Source organism: Ambystoma mexicanum, chromosome 3p (genome assembly GCF_040938575.1).
Source record: "Ambystoma mexicanum isolate Mex_15411 chromosome 3p, UKY_AmexF1_1, whole genome shotgun sequence".
NCBI lineage: Eukaryota > Metazoa > Chordata > Amphibia > Caudata > Ambystomatidae > Ambystoma > Ambystoma mexicanum.
The window spans coordinates 962,019,938-962,036,438 of NC_090925.1; positions in this window are offsets into that span (position 1 = coordinate 962,019,938).

Sequence of the window (16,501 nt, forward strand, 5' to 3'; positions counted from 1 at the left end):
CTAGACTCCTTGTATTGCTCGGAAAAATGTTAATGTTCTAGTCTTGCAAACTTTTAGGCTACAATTATCCAACAGGTGAGATGCCCGGCGCGTTGCAACTTTCTTGCTGCTGTATCGTTGTGAATCAACGCTCCTGTTTGTTGTGCTCCTTCCTTGCCCTCTTTTGCCTCCCTCTCCGCTCTCAGGCGGTACTTTGTTAGTCTTTTGTGTGCCCGCCGCTCCCTTGCAGCATACTCTGCCTTTGCGCACCTTTCTCTTCTCCCCGGGCTGCTCCTCGCAGTTCATCCACACTGCGCTCCTCACGGCGTTCCGTTCCGCTGCTCCTCAGCTGTTCACCGTCTCCTTTGTTCACCGAGACGGCTGGTCCTTGCAGCTTTTACTATTCATTACTCCTGGAACAATTCCATCGCCAGTATTCTCATGCTCATTGGTGAGGGAGGACTTCCTTTACTTTGCATGCTGCAACCTGAAGTCCATTCGGAACACATTACTCAGCAAATCTGACGGACTCAAGAACTACCAGGGTTTTTTGGCAAGGCTTTTCCCTGGTTTGGGGTGGGCTCCCCGGAGTTCCCACTGCTGGGGAAATAGCTGCACAGGCAAAGTGGCCTCTGGGGGAGCCCGCCTTATCTCTTCAAACAGAAGAGCAAAACTGTCAAGAAGAAGACAGCTGGAGAGAAAGGAAAATTGAGACCTCATCAGAAGAACCATCGGACTTCAACACTGAGTTGGTGAGGAGTGGGCTAGTGATACAGATACTGTGGTATTTGCCAAACCTACTGAACCTGAGAGTGGGGTTTTAGGCAGGTAGATTTTGGAATAAGTCTGGCGGGCGCTGGGGGTTTGGGTGTACAGGGGGGAGAAGTCAAGAGTGAGGGGGTGGAAACTGGGAGACGGGAGTGTAAGGGAGTAGGGGAGGAAGAGGCTGGGAGGTTGGGCTGAAGCAGAAGTGGTGAGGAGTAGAGGGTCAATGGAGAAGACCAGCCACGTTTTCTGTATTTCGTGGGTTTTGGTGCCATAGGGGTGTGAGAAAGGGTGGGAGGGTCATAGGGGGAAGGAAATGAAGCTACCTTTCTAGCAAGGGTGAGACGTGCTGCTTACAGAGAGGGGAGATTTGTTGGCAGGGGTCGAGAAGGGGTTAAGTGGGAGGGAGAGGATGGTAAGGGAGTTTGGCCGAGAGTTCTCCAGTGGGCTAAGGGAAAGCGACTGGGCGGCAAGGGAGGTTGGAAAAGAAGAAGTTCCTCAGCGGGCGCAAGGATGGTGTGCAAGTAGAGGTGGATTTGCGCTGTTTGGAGCGCAAAAGGGCTCCCCTGTCTTGGCAGTTCGATAGAGGGTGTGGTGTATGGGTGGGGGGTATCAGTGTGTTCTCAATAGTTGTCAGAGGGAGAGTGGAGGTTGATGTGTTAGGGTGGGATGGGGGATCGGGAATAAGTGCTTGAGGACGTAGGTGTTTGGCATGCCAGAGTGCTCCTCTGATTTTAGATTTGGATGAGGGATGATGGTAGGAGAGTGGGCGGGCGACATCTGGGTATATTGATGTACGAGGGGAGGGGTTGTGGTTTGTGATCAGGGGGGCAATAAAGGGGCGGTCGTGAAGTTGGGTGCTAGAGCGCGTGCCATGTGGTGCAAGGGGTGAGCGATTGGGGGTATGGAGTGTGGAGGCTGGAAATCAGGACGGGTCTGAGAGGGGGATTTTGATGGGCTGGGATCTCCATCCTGGGGGGAGGTCAGGGCGGTACCTAGAGATTGATGAGCAAGTAGCAGTGGATGTAGAGGCCTTAGATGTACAACCTGTGTCTAGATTCAGGACACCAGGGCAGTGGGAGAGGGCCAAAGTGGGTAGCGGTAGGGTGGAAGCCTAGAAGAAGTAGTGGCACTTAAAACATAGGCAAGTAAATTACAGTACTATCTCAGGTGGCACTTTCTAGTTGTGAATCGAACGAGTGAGAGAAATTTGATTCTGAAGCGTAGGCAAGTAAATCACAGTGCTATCTCAGGGGGTACTTTCAAGATGAGAATCAAAGTAGCTTTCTAGACGTTATTCGATCTAACAAGAATAAATCCTAAGAGTGTGGGACAGGCAAATAAATCACAGTACCATCAGAGTGAGTGAGAGCAATTCTAGTTGTGAAGCGTAGGCAGGCAAGCAAATCACAGTGCCATTTCAGGGGCACTTTCAAGATGAGAAACAAAGCAGCTTTCTACTAGCTTTCTAGGTGTGATTTTGTCTAACAAGAATAAGAACAATTCCTAACAGGCAAATTAATTATAGTACGACAGCGGGCACCCTCCAGATTTCAATCAATGTGACTAGACAAATTCTAAGTGAGCGGTACAGGTGGGCAACTCACAGTACTATCACAGTGGGCAGCCTCTAAATGTGAATCAATCTAACAGGAACAATTTCTAGGAGAGCGGCACAGGTAAACAGATCACAGTACTATCGCAGTGGGAACCTTATCTATCAATTGTAGCAGTTCTCAGGACACTGAGTCCTGCAGGTGGAACCCAACCCTTCTGAGGTGTTTCAGGACGGGCCTGATATTCCCGTTGATTTGTACCCATACTACAGTGTCTTTCTGCTTCCCCAGCCCTCGAAGTAGCTCTGGGAATGATTGTTTAATCACCTCTTTCCCTGTCGTTGCCCCGGTCATGTGGGCAATGCTTTGGTTCCCACTAGTATCTGCGCTGCACTGTAGTACTTAATTGTCCAGATAATGGATACTATCAATGTAAGCGCTTTCACTGTCCAGTAGCTGAGCAGACATTTTCCACCTACAGGGCTACCGAGCAAGTGAATGGTGGTGTCAGTTGTTTTCCCATTGCGTGTGAGAGTCTTCTGAAACTTTCCAAGTGATGGCAATGGTGTGTTGGCTCCCCACTGGAAAATACGCCTCTTGGATTGGGTCAGATCTATTCCTGCTCCCCCATGATGTTGATGGTGGCGCTGGTGTCTATCAGGAAGCTGTACGTCGCATCTCCCATCTTGGCCATGACCTTCGGCAGTCAACACCTTCCTGCTCACTGTGCATCAGGGTGACAAACTTGTCCGTATATTTAGTGTATGGTTCTTGTGCATATTCATTGTACATGTGTTATGCTTGAACTAAAATGGTGCTGGTGCGCAGTGCATTCTGGGAGCGCTCGGAGCCATGATGGATATTTACTTCATGCCGCAGTGAAAAGCTGCACACATTTTGCTGAGTGTTAGATTCACAGTGCTGAGGAAAACATGCTTTCCAAACCTGGTATGCGGTCAAGGACATTTCTGCTGGGAAAGCTAACTTTGTTATGGTTTGTTGCTGTCTCCATGGAGCGTGTTTTTAGAGGAGGGAGGCACTCTGCTCCTTGAGGGTGGCTGTCGATTGACCCAGCTGGCAACCGACGGCTGCTAATCAACTGCGCAAGTGCCATTTCCAGAAGGTTCGAGAACTGCCACCCCTTTTCGGAATGTGTATATATGTGGAAACCCGGAGGTGGTCAGGTGAGACTTCAGCCAGAGGAGGATGCTTACGTCCGGCATTCCCGTGAGCTGTGGTGCTCTCGGCCTGGCTGTTCCTGGGGTCTTCCAGCCGCTTCTGGGCGAGATGAGGAATCCAGTTACGCTCACGGTGATGTATTTCCTTTTAAATTCTTTGCTTCTTCTGTGATTTATGTCTATGTTATTTCTGTGAGTTATTTCTATGTTGTCACTGGTTGCTTCTAAACTTTGAATAAATAGCTGTATCCCTCTGCAAACCTGTTGATGTGACCAGATTGTGGCACAGTTCTCTTTCCAGATCTCTGGTTGCTGAGAATGCTGCCACGTTCTCCTCCTTGTCACCCTTTGTTAAGATGGATTTCTGAACTCTGACCTAGAGGGGCAGAGGTTCCGAAGGCCAGGCTAGTTTCTTGGAACAGGGTAACCTCTGGACAAGCCAGACCAACCAGGGTAGCTATGGCAGGCAGTCAAGACTAAGTCTCAGGAGGGGTGAGGGTGACTGAAGGACCTCAATGAGCACACACAGCAAGGACACTTACAAATTACTCCAGACAGGTGTTATATCAAAAATATATACATTTATTACAAGGCCTTTGTAACATAGACCATAGCAAAAGAATCACAGTAACACTAAGTAAACCAACACAACACTATCAATACAATGTATATACAAGACTATTGGGGTCTAAAGGGTTAAATGCATGAAATATGTCGACAACCTAGAGGGGAAGGAAACAGGCAGTGCAGATAGTCTTTAGGTCCAGTTCAACATCGAAAACACACCTAAATAAGAGGCAGTCCAAGCCCTAAGAAGAGAGGAGCCTTGTGCTCAATTGTACATGCAATGCTAGCGCACGCGGTGGTTCCAATGGGCCAAATAGGGTCTCTTTAGGGGTCTCTAGCAGCTCGGGAAGGTGGATGAGGCGATGCAGAACAAGTGCCCACTATTCAAGAAGGACCTCCACTTGAAGGCAGAGGCAATTCGAGAGTTTGGGATGGAATCGCTATTTCGCAATAGCAGTGGAAAGGAGAGGGGCCCCCAGGGGCCACTCGTGCGTAAAAATGGGCCCTTGCGCTAGGGGCCACCGGTTTGGGTATGGAGTACTCACCAGTCCCCGATGCAAGCGGACCCAAACTTCGCCAGTTCAGTCCACTTCGCTTGCAGGTTCGAATGCGGCAAAAAGGACGTCTCGGCACCTTTCAGTTCCTGAGATACAGCGATGATTCCCAAACAGGACAGTGGCAATTTCTCTGCTCCTGGTGGATGAATCGATCCAGTTTCACTGCAGCAGGCTCCAGGGGCAAGAGGGTCACAAATGCAGCGGACTTGCAAAGGACGTTGCTGTGGCAGGGCAACACGGTAACCGTGTTCACTCCGGTCCTGGCGCACTCGTCTCACTTCAGACCTTGGAACGCCAAGTGTACGAAATTCAGTGTGAGGATGCTGGGGACACAGAGCTAGCAGTATACCACGTTTTGACGGCCTCCTCGAAACGGCGGCGGTGACAGAGCAAAGCAACTGGGTAAGATGGTCAGTCCACTGGTTGGCCCAGGGGCACTTCCGAGCAAGCTTACATGCAGGGTTTGATGAAGGTGCCGAGAATAGTTGGTCCCACTATCCCAATGGGTCGTAGCGTCTTCGCAGACCTTCTAGGATGACCAGATGCAGAGGAGGCCAACGGTACGACAGTGGGCTCAGTGTGCCAAACCTTCCAGCGGGTCACCAGCGGTTCCTCGACTCGGCTTCGCTTTGCAGGATACTTGCATCCGATCCTTTGTTCAGTGAGAACTCAGGAGATCAACCTGGTAGTGGTGTTTTCAGCCTCCTCTTATCCAAAGTTCCCTTTGCGCCAAAACAGAGAGGACCCAATGGGAGATCTGCTCACAAACACACACTCCATACGTGGACCAATCACGGACCACATGTTATGACTTGATGGTCGTGAAGATTATGGGGCCTCTGTCCACAAGTTCCACTCAGAAAGATACAAATAACTTCCTGAGCGATCCTTGAGGCCACAGGTTTTTTGAGTGCCGAAGAACGTCAGGAACCAGGAACACCGGTGACCCCTCGACCGCTGTAAAGCAAGCAATGGGTCAGTACAATGGTAAACAATACACTGAATAGCGAGGTAACAAATAGCAAGGGGCTTACCAAGGGTCTGGGGACGGGAAGAGCACAGATGAGAATGGAGTTGTTCCGTGTGGCTGCAGAGTGTAGCAAGCGGCAGCGGGTAGGCGTAGATTGTTGTAGAAATAGGCACTATAAGACCTGTATGGAAAGGGTACTCCAAAACGTAACAGAAGAGGAAATCCGAAAACAGTCAGTTAAGAGTTCCAAGGTCAAAAGCCAGCCAAGTTCATCGAAATCAGGGGTAATCCAAAGGAATCCAAAAACACAGTTCAAAGGTCCTGAAACAGCAGAGCAAAACAGTATCCAAGGGCTTGACAGAGGAATCCAAGAAGAACAGTCCGTAGTCCAGATTCAAGATGTGGAGACAGGAAGACGCGAACAGTGCCTGATTGGGTCAGCTGTGAAGCACTGAATGAGCGTTCCCTCTCCGGTTTTAAAGGGGCCTAGGAGTGTCACATGACCCATCACGTGTCCGATGATGTAGCACGTTTCCTTGTCACATGACCCAAGTTTTCAAAACGCTGCCGGGTCTTCCTGAGGACGTGACGAAGCAAAGGAAAAAGCCGGCGTCTCCGTCGACTGTCTCCAAGACGCCAGGGCAGCTGCCAACGTTGCAATGGGTGAATATGACCATAGCACGTTAGATGCCCTCGTGTACGCCGCTGCCGTGCTGCTTGGGGGAGTGAGGACATGAGGTCAGAAGGGGAAGGCAGATCAGGACCTGAGATGGAGGACTTAGTGCCTGCACGGGTATTCGTGTGTGTAAGGTGACCAGAGGATGGTGTAACAGAGCCCCGCCAAAGGCCCACGACCCCGTGGGCAAGCAGGGAAATCCCGTTGAAACTGGGCCACCAAACGAGGGGCAGGCACATCCCGGGCAGGAACCCAAGAGCGCTCCTCAGGACCGTAACCCAACCAATCCACGAGATACTGGAGCTGCCCCCTGAAGAGACGAGAGCCCAGAATATCGCCAACCTCATAAACATCAGTGTCATCCAGTGACACGGGGGCAGGACGAGAGACCAGGCGCGTAGGACCAGGGCATGGTTTCAGGAGGGAAGTATGAAAAACTGGATGGACCGTCCAGGTCAAAGGAAGGGATAGGCGATAAACCACAGGACTCAGGACATCAGACACCCGAATAGGACCTACAAACTTGGGAAGCAATTTGCGACAGCCAAGCAAGTGTAGATAGCGGGACGACAGCCAAGCTCGGTCCCCCACACGGTAAACAGGAGCAGCAACCCGTTTCTTATCGGCTGAAGCTTTCATGGCCAACTGAGCTTCCTGCTGATGGGCAAGAGTCTGGGCATGAACCATGGCCAAGTCGCGAACACAAGATGAGGCAGCAGAAGCACAAGAGGATGCATAATCGGGAATGGGCAATGTACGGGGGTGTTGGCCATAAAGGGAGTAGAACGGAGAAAAGCCAGTAGAAGATTGCAAGGAGTTGTTATGGGCGAATTCAGCGAGATGTAGCAGGTGTACCCATGATTTCTGATGTTGTAATGTAAGACAGCGTAAATATTGTTCCATGGCCTGATTTACCTTTTCCGTCTGGCCGTCGGTTTCCAGATGGTAAGCAGAGGAAAATCGTGCATCAATACCTAATAATTTAGTGAGCGCACGCCAGAAACGGGACGTGAATTGTGAACCTCTGTCAGAAACCAAGACCGTAGGGAGCCCAAACAAACAAAAAATGGACTTGAAAAACAGGTTTGCCAATGTAGGTGCAGAGGGTATACCAGAACAAGGAATAAAGCGAGCCATCTATGTGTAGGCGTCTACTACAACTCACACTGTATCATAACCCTGTGAACGAGGGAGATCAGTCACAAAATCCATTGTAAGGGTATGCCAGGGTCTGGGGCGAATTGGCAAGGGCTGTAAAAGACCCAAGGGCGGCCTCTACGGGACTTACACACTGAGCAGGTGTTGACATAATTCTCAACGTCACGCCGCAATGAAGGCCACCAGCACCAGCGTTTAAGTAGATCCAGAGTTCGCTGTTGTCCTGGGTGGCCCTGGATGGTAGCATCATGAGACCATTCCATAGCTAGATTTTGAGTGTCACTAGAGGGTAGGAACAACCTGTTGTGAACAAAAGGTAGACCATCGTGATAAACGGGATCCCATTCTGCTAACTGTTGTGGATGTTGGGAAACCCATGTGCGTATGGCTGACAACAGAGGAGGCGAAGGAGTGCATAAGCATACTACATGGCCGTGGTCAAGCACGGTTTCTGGGAAGACCGGAAGTGACACCCCTCCAGGAGAGCGGGATAGATGCTATTTGTTACCTCGCTATTCAGTGTATTGTTTACCATTGTACTGACCCATTGCTTGCTTTACAGCGATCGAGGGGTCACCGGTGTTCCTGGTTCCTGACGTTCTTAGGCACTCAAAAAACCTGTGGCCTCAAGGATCGCTCAGGAAGTTATTTGTATCTTTCTGAGTGGAACTTGTGGACAGAGGCCCCATAATCTTCACGACCATCAAGTCATAACATGTGGTCCGTGATTGGTCCACGTATGGAGTGTGTGTTTGTGAGCAGATCTCCCATTGGGTCCTCTCTGTTTTGGCGCAAAGGGAACTTTGGATAAGAGGAGGCTGAAAACACCACTACCATGTTGATCTCCTGAGTTCTCACTGAACAAAGGATCGGATGCAAGTATCCTGCAAAGTGAAGCCGAGTCGAGGAACCGCTGGTGACCCGCTGGAAGGTTTGGCACACTGAGCCCACTGTCGTCCCGTGGGCCTCCTCTGCATCTGGTCATCCTAGAAGGTCTGCGAAGACGCTACGACCCATTGGGATAGTGGGACCAACTATTCTCGGCACCTTCATCAAACCCTGCATGTAAGCTTGCTCGGAAGTGCCCCTGGGCCAACCAGTGGACTGACCATCTTACCCAGTTGCTTTGCTCTGTCACCGCCGCCGTTTCGAGGAAACTGTCAAAACGTGGTATACTGCTAGCTCTGTGTCCCCAGCATCCTCACACTGAATTTCGTACACTTGGCGTTCCAAGGTCTGAAGTGAGACGAGTGCGCCAGGACCGGAGTGAACACGGTTACCGTGTTGCCCTGCCGCAGCAACGTCCTTTGCAAGTCCGCTGCATTTGTGACCCTCTTGCCCCTGGAGCCTGCATTCCAAACGGCTCGTACTTTAGACTGATTCATAGTCAATCCACCCGGTGAAATGTGGAAACCCAGAAATTCTACTTCTTTGGTATGAAACTGGCACTTCTCAGGCTTGGCAAATAGCACATTCTTGCGCAAACGGGATAGGACTTCTTGGACATGAAGGATGTGTTCGTCTAAAGAGGAGGAAAAGATCAGAATGTCGTCCAAATAGACCACCACATAATTGTCCAGAATGTCCCCAAAAACCTCATTCATAAACCGCTGGAAGGTGGCAGGGGCGTTGCACAAACCGAAGGGCATTACTAGGTATTCAAATAAACCCTGTCGGGTGCAAAACGCCGTCTTCCACTCATCCCCTTTGCGGACACATATCAAGTTGTATGCTCCCCGGAGACCTAATTTGGTGTAGATGGAGGCGTTTGTTAATCTATCCAAGAGTGGAGAGATGAGCGGTATGGGGTATCTATCTTTGATAGTGATGGCGTTTAAACGTCTGTAGTCTACACAGGGGCGAAGATCCCCCTCTTTCTTTGGAACGAAGAAGATAGGGCATGCAGCAGGCGAGGAGGAGGGCTGAATGTGGCCTAAACGTAATGCCTCCTGCAAGTATTCTTTCAAGGCTTTATCCTCTACTGGTGATAAAGAATAGATCCCTTGGCGATCTGGGCGTCAGGGACCAGATCTATGGGGCAATCGTAGGGTCTGTGTGGAGGTAAACTCTCTGCGGTGCCCTTGTCGAAGACTGACAAAAACACGTGATAAACTGGAGGTATGTTGGAAAAGACAGCACCAACCATGTGCGAATTGGAAGAGTGATGTTCATCAGTCTCGGATAGGGTCAGATGTGCTACTGCACCCAACGCTGCAGCAGGTGTATCGATTACCTCCTCTCTCTCGATAAGACAAAAATGTTGACAAACTTCAGATTCAAAACAGACCTTGCCCGAACCCCAATTGATTAGCGGATTATGTTTTTTTAACCAAGGGATGCCGAGAATGATACCAAACTGAGGGGTGGTTATGAGGTCAAAAGCGAGTGTTTCCCTGTGTGTTTCCTGGATGACTACTTCCATGGGAGCAGTCTGTTGTCGAATAGGTCCAGAAGCAAGGGAAGTCCCATCCACAGCCTGTACAGGCTCGGGAAACTCCTTGGTAACTAGTGGAAGGTTCAAGGCATAAGCCATTTGTATGTCGATAAAGCAGCCAGTGGCCCCGGAATCAATGATAATCTGAACGGGGTGCATTGTGTCAGGAGTAGGCTTTAATAAGGCGTGGACTGTGACTGGCCTAATAGGCCCAAATTCCGGAGGAGAAGAAGAGGGGGACTGTGAAGAACTCGTCCTGGCCCCCATATTCAGGGACGAGCAGTCGGAAAACCCGGATTCTTTTGCTTTGGACGGCGTGGACAAGTCTTGACGTAATGTCCATTAAGTCCACAATAAAAGCAAGCGTTGTCGGTTCTCCGCCTTTCACGTTCCGTCATAGTTATAGGGCTACGTATTCCACCCACTTGCATGGGTTCGCTGGCTACATCAGGAGAAACCAACAACTGTGTACCTGAGAATCTGACTTCTGCCTTGCGCTTGGTGCGTCGAGCGTCTAACTGGAGTGTTAGATCAACCAGATCAGAGTACTGAGTCGGAAGTGACGGCACCACTGCCAAAGCGTCCTTAATGGAGCTACTTAGACCTCTGTAAAACACTACAGCCTTCTTGTTTTCGGGCCAGGATGTTTCTGCCGCTAACTGGTTGAATCGTGTTATGTATTATATAAGGGTGCTTTTCCCCTGAGAGAGATCTAGTAATTCCAAATTTCTGGATTGAGCTTTGTGTATGGTGTCAAAAACCTTAGAAATTTCAGTCACTAGCAGGTCAAAGTCATAAAGGGCTGGATGATTGTTTTCAAGTAATGGGTTGGCCCATGTGGCGGCGACGCCAGACAAATAGGAAAGCTAAAACGCAGCATTGGCAGGTGCATCAGGGAACGCTGAAGGTCTACAAAGGAAATGAAATTTACATTGATTCAGAAATGTACGGAATTTCCTGGGGTCTCCCTGGAATCTCTCAGGGGGTGCTAAAGGAAAAGGAGTGGGAGCAATTACTGGTGTGATGATGCAAGGGGTGGAAGGGGTGGCAGAAGGACCGGGGATTGGAGGTGTGGGGTCTCCAAATTCGGAATCAGGAGGTAGGGGATGGCGAGCACTCTGAAGGGAGTCAAGGCGGTGGTGTAACGCCGTGGTGGCTGCGGCCATATCGGCCCTCAAGGTAGAAACTGCTTGCAGTAGAGCGGCCACGGGGTCCCCTGCCGATGCCTCCATAATCTGAACGACCTGTCGGCTTCACAGTCTGTTATGACTTGATGGTCGTGAAGATTATGGGGCCTCTGTCCACAAGTTCCACTCAGAAAGATACAAATAACTTCCTGAGCGATCCTTGAGGCCACAGGTTTTTTGAGTGCCAAAGAACGCCAGGAACCAGGAACACCGGTGACCCCTCGACCGCTGTAAAGCAAGCAATGGGTCAGTACAATGATAATTAATACACTGAATAGCGAGGTAACAAATAGCAAGGGGCTTACCAAGGGTCTGGGGACGGGAAGAGCACAGATGAGAATGGAGGTGTTCCGTGTGGCTGCAGAGTGTAGCAAGCAGCAGCGGGTAGGCGTAGATTGTTGTAGAAATAGGCACTATAAGACCTGTATGGAAAGGGTAATCCAAAAGGTAACAGAAGAGAAATCCGAAAACAGTCCGTTAAGAGTTCCAAGGTCAAAAGCCAGCCAAGTTTGTCGAAACCAGGGGTAATCCAAAGGAATCCAAAAACACAGTTCAAAGGTCCTGAAACAGCAGAGCAAAACAGTATCCAAGAGCTTGACAGAGGAATCCAAGAAGAACAGTCCGTAGTCCAGATTCAAGATGTGGAGACAGGAAGACGCCGAACAATGCCTGATTGGGTCAGCTGTGAAGCACTGAATGAGCGTTCCCTCTCCGGTTTTAAAGGGGCCTAGGAGTAGCACGTTTCCTTGCATGACCAAATAAGGACTGACCCGGGTCGACTCGACCTGGGGATGGTGAAGGGGCAAGATGGCCAAATGACAGGACGAGGAACCACCTGGCATGGCCATTTTGGAGCCAGGCCACCTATTTGTGCCAAACGCGGTTAACGCGGTTTACATGGTAGGAAAGGGTTAAAAAGAATATGAAAAGATAGCTGCCACCAGTCCTGTCCATGACACATCTGTACAGTTCATAAAACGTCCAGCGAGAGTATCTAGGGCCTTTGGAATTGACTATAGACCCAAGTGTGCTGTATGGTAAGATACATTGCACACTTGTTACATGTTGCACAAATGTTGCAACGTGAGGAAAGGACTAAGGGAAACAAAGTCTCCCAGTACTGACTGTCTTAAGGGCATGTCAGTTTCCCCATAAAAAGTGAGGGAAAGCCCAGAGGAGTGCAACTGAAGGCTGTGCTTCTCTGGCAAAGTCAGTCAATGGTGTCTAAACAGCAGCAAAAATGTTGGGGGTTGACACATGGAGGGAAAATTACATACAATTATGAAATCTTTCCTAACACCCTTCTTCTTGGGCCTCTGCATGGCGGTCACCTGGTTCTCGAACCTTTCGTGGACACTCGCCATCTCTTTGACCTGGTCAATTGTTAGTGGCTTCTTCAGGAGCTGCTTTCCTAGCACAGACGACACGCAGCACTCTATCACGCAAAACCGAACTGCCTCCTCATCGGGAAAGTCTGAAAACTGGCAGTGGACCAGCTTCTGTCAAAGTCGAGTGATGAATTCTTGCACGGTTCCATGCAGGGATTGTTGACATTGATTGAATACATATCTCTCAGTCTCTTTCAGCTGTATTACCAGCTTTTTGTTTAGTGCCGTCATAAGATCATCATAGGTGGTCCTCTTATTTATTTTTATTTATTATTTATTAGTCACTTATTAGGTGCTTATCGAAATAGCAAAACTGTTTCAAAAGCGCCCACAGGGCAAACACGTAGGCACAGGGGAAGACAATGAATGACAGCAAGGCTAAATTATTGAAATAATAATACAAACAAATAATGAGAATAAGGGAAGGGGAGACACACCTACTATGCCTTGTGAGTGTTCAGAATGTGCAAGTGCAGAGGGGTGAGGGATAAGGTGCTTTGATGCTCATGGAGAAGTGCTCAGGGTAAGTGCTAGGAGGAGAAGACCGTAAGTGCAACCACCAATGAGTGGGTGAGCCAATTAAGTGCAGAAGAAAGAAAGCGGCTGGCATGAGAGATGTGGGATTCAAGGCCTAAGAACACATAAGTGCCCTGCACATCAGTCACATTGCTGTAAGATTAGCAGGGGAGAAAGGAGGAGAAGGAGAAGGTAAAGAGAAAGGTCTTTAGGCTTTTCCGGAACTTAAGGAGGTCTTGCTCAAGACACAGAGGGAGGGGAAGGCTGTCCCACAGGAGGGAGCCAGCCGAGGCAAGTGATCGCCCACGAGCTCTCTGTTTAGCAAAGCGCTTAACACACAGGGAGTTGGTGCCGGAGGAACGGAGGAGTCTAGAAGGAGAGTATTTGGTCAGGAAGCATTATAGATAGAGTGGTCCACGGCCCCAGATAGCCTTGTGTATGATACTGAGGGATTTGAATTTAATCTGTGCTGAGATCCGGAGCCAGTGAAGGCTTTGTAGAGCAGAAGAGATGCGGTCCGTGGGCTTGAGGCCAAGAATAAGTCTTGCTGCCCTATTCTGGGTTAGCTGGAGGGGTCGCAGGGTGGAGGAAGGAAGATTGAGGTGGAGGCTATTGCAGTAGTCTAGCCTGGAGAGAACCAGAGCACGGGTGATATAGAGTCTCTGTGGGAAGGTGAGAAAGGGAAGAGTCCCTTTGAGAAGGAAGAGCTGAAAGTGGGACTTCTTGACAATGTCCTGAACATGAGGGATGAAGGAAAAGGAGGAGATGAAGATAACTCTGAGATTCCTAGCTGCAGTGGAGGGGGCAAAGCCCATGGTGGAAGGCCAGAGTACAGGGAAGAAGTAGGGTGCAGGGGACCCAATAGGGAGAATCTCTGTTTTGCTGCCATTGAGGCAGAGGTCATTGGCAGTGCACTAGACCTGAATGGCAGAGAAGCAGTCAGGGATGAAGGAGGGTGCAAGGGCATCAGTGGAAAGTTTGAAGAAAAGTTGTGTATCGTCAGCGTTACATTGGAAGTTGGGGGGAGAAGGAGGAAATTAGTCGTGCCAGCAGAGAAAGGTATATATTTTATCTCCTTCTCGGTAAGGTTGATGAAAATGTCCTTCAGGACAGGCGATTACTCTTCCCCAGCGACCCTGATGAAGTCTTCAAAGTCCTCAACCTATTTGATCCACTGTGATCCCTTGTCATATTGAGATTTCAGGTTAAACGGGCATGGCTTCCTCAAAAAGACCACCTTTGTGATGCTCTGCTGCGGCACCCCTTGTTAATCAGGTTGGTCCACCATGGCGGTGCCTCACTAATATTCAGCACTTCTGCTGTGCATTCAGCGCTTTCCACTGCAATGTGATGTTCTGTTCGCTGTCCACTGTTTACAGGAGCCCCACAAATGGGTCTCTGTTGTAGCCTGCACAGTATTGGCGATGCGGCCCCATGTCCGTGTGCATGTGGTGGCAGTGGTTGAAACTTTGCTGGGCGTAGGGGCTGGGCACTGGTGTCTCTCTGCTCTAGGGGCTTCCTCAATGTATGCTGGTCCAGCAGTATTTCTTTAGATGGCACATGCACATCATCCCTCCATCCCCTGTGACTATGATGGTGTGGATGTGTTTGGGGCTGGCTAGGTGTATTGCAGCCAGCCAGTGTAGCTCACTACTGGCACATTTACCATCCTTTTTGTAGTTCCACTTCACTCCCAATGAGATTCAGGGACAGTTGCAAGCATCAACGTAGCCTTGCAGGCAAACGCTCCTCAGCAGCATTGAGACGCTGCTCTGCGTGGCACTCTCTCACTTTGCTCTGTGATCAGGCCGAGGCTTGCAGGCCTCCTGCCGAGCGCACCGCGGGGGGCGCAGACCCAGGCAGCAGTACAGCCTTGATGAAGGATGTTTGCGCTGGGATTTTCTCCGGCGTAATGATTCCCTGGAGGGCAGCACTCCAGGCTGGATCCGGGTGGGGATTCTAGCCACGGAACAGGATATCCAGGATGCAGCACTGTGAATTCAACAGTGTTCGCAGGAAGCATTACAGATGCGGGACACTGGGGGAGCTCAAGCAGGACGCGTCATGGAGGCAGGAGTTAATTGCTACCATGTAGCCTAACAGGATGCTGCAGCAGCTATAAAAGGACAGCGTCTCGTCTCGTCGCCAGTTGTTACCCTGTCATAGATTGGAGGGAAAAAGGAGACGGAGTACCTTTCACTTCACGTTTCTTTATTCAACTAACTTCGCCCTATGTAGTTCCTCCCTGTTACATAAGCCTCACGTCCTGCATGCACAGTGACGTGAGGCACACATTTAATAAAGGGCCTGCCCTGCCGGAAGGCAGGCAGTGCCGGGCACGAGCCAGTGTAAGCATGTTGTGTCCTTTGTTGGCTCCTCTGCAGGGCCCCAATGCAGGCCTTGATCATCCCACCGGCAGGGAGGAATACAACAATGGCAATGAGATGAGGGAACTGAACACAAGCACAGCTGTTCCCAGGCTGTAACTCAGCCCACACGCCCACGGCACAGATTCATTTTTGGAGACACAGTGGGGGTACCATCCCCCACCCGAAAAAAAAAAAGACTACATTTTTTTTCTTTCTCCCAAAACACCCAACCATCCACAAAGCAAAACCAAAAATTCTGTTGATGTCACTGGGGGAATTTTTTTTTCTCTCTCCTCGTGCTTCATTGCCAAGCAGCACAGAGAGTGCCACTGTGCCACCGAAAGGAATACCGAGAAGCTGGCAAATCATCGGTGCCACACCAGCTGACCAGAAAACAGAGGTGAGGAGGACTCGGTCACTGCTCACACACATACGGGGGTGATTCCAGCACCAGGGCATCATGGCAACTGGCCTTTCCACGCCCAAGCCCAGTACACCATCAGGGATCGCTGCATCCAAGACGCCGCCAGCGCTGTCTCCTCGACCTCATGGAGGGGCCACAGGTGTGCTGGGGCCTTTCGACCCCTACACCAATCCATCATCAGTGGGACCCTGCTGGATGCTGTGGATCCAAAAGTTTGAGATGGCGATGGACTGCAAGGACATTACAACGCCCATGAAGATGAGGTCACACCTTCTGCTCAACGTGGGTGATGATGTCCTACCCATTTCCAATACGCTGGTCATTGACGATGGTGCAGCCATATACCAACTTTGCAAAGACGCTCTTACAGAACATTTCATGCCACAGTTGAATCCGGACTACGAAACCTTCAATTTCTGCACCACAGTACAGATGGAGGGTGAAACACTGGATGCCTACCACACAAGGTTTAGGAAATTAGCACTGTCGGTGAATTCGACAACTTTGAAAAGGAAATAAGGCCCCAGATCATCAACGGCATGCACTCGGAGAAACTATGCAGAATGGTGTTGGGCAAAAAAGGGCATCGCCCTAGCCAGGATCCTTGAAAATGGACGCCAAAGAGAGCTGTCGCACACGAAGGCGGCACACATGGGCACCACGCTACGGAAGCTCCAACTGGCGCCTACGACTGCGGTGATGGCACAGATTGCCAAGTACAAAGGAAAGACTACAATGAGGTCAACAGTTCACCACAGTAGCAACCGACGATCCCGG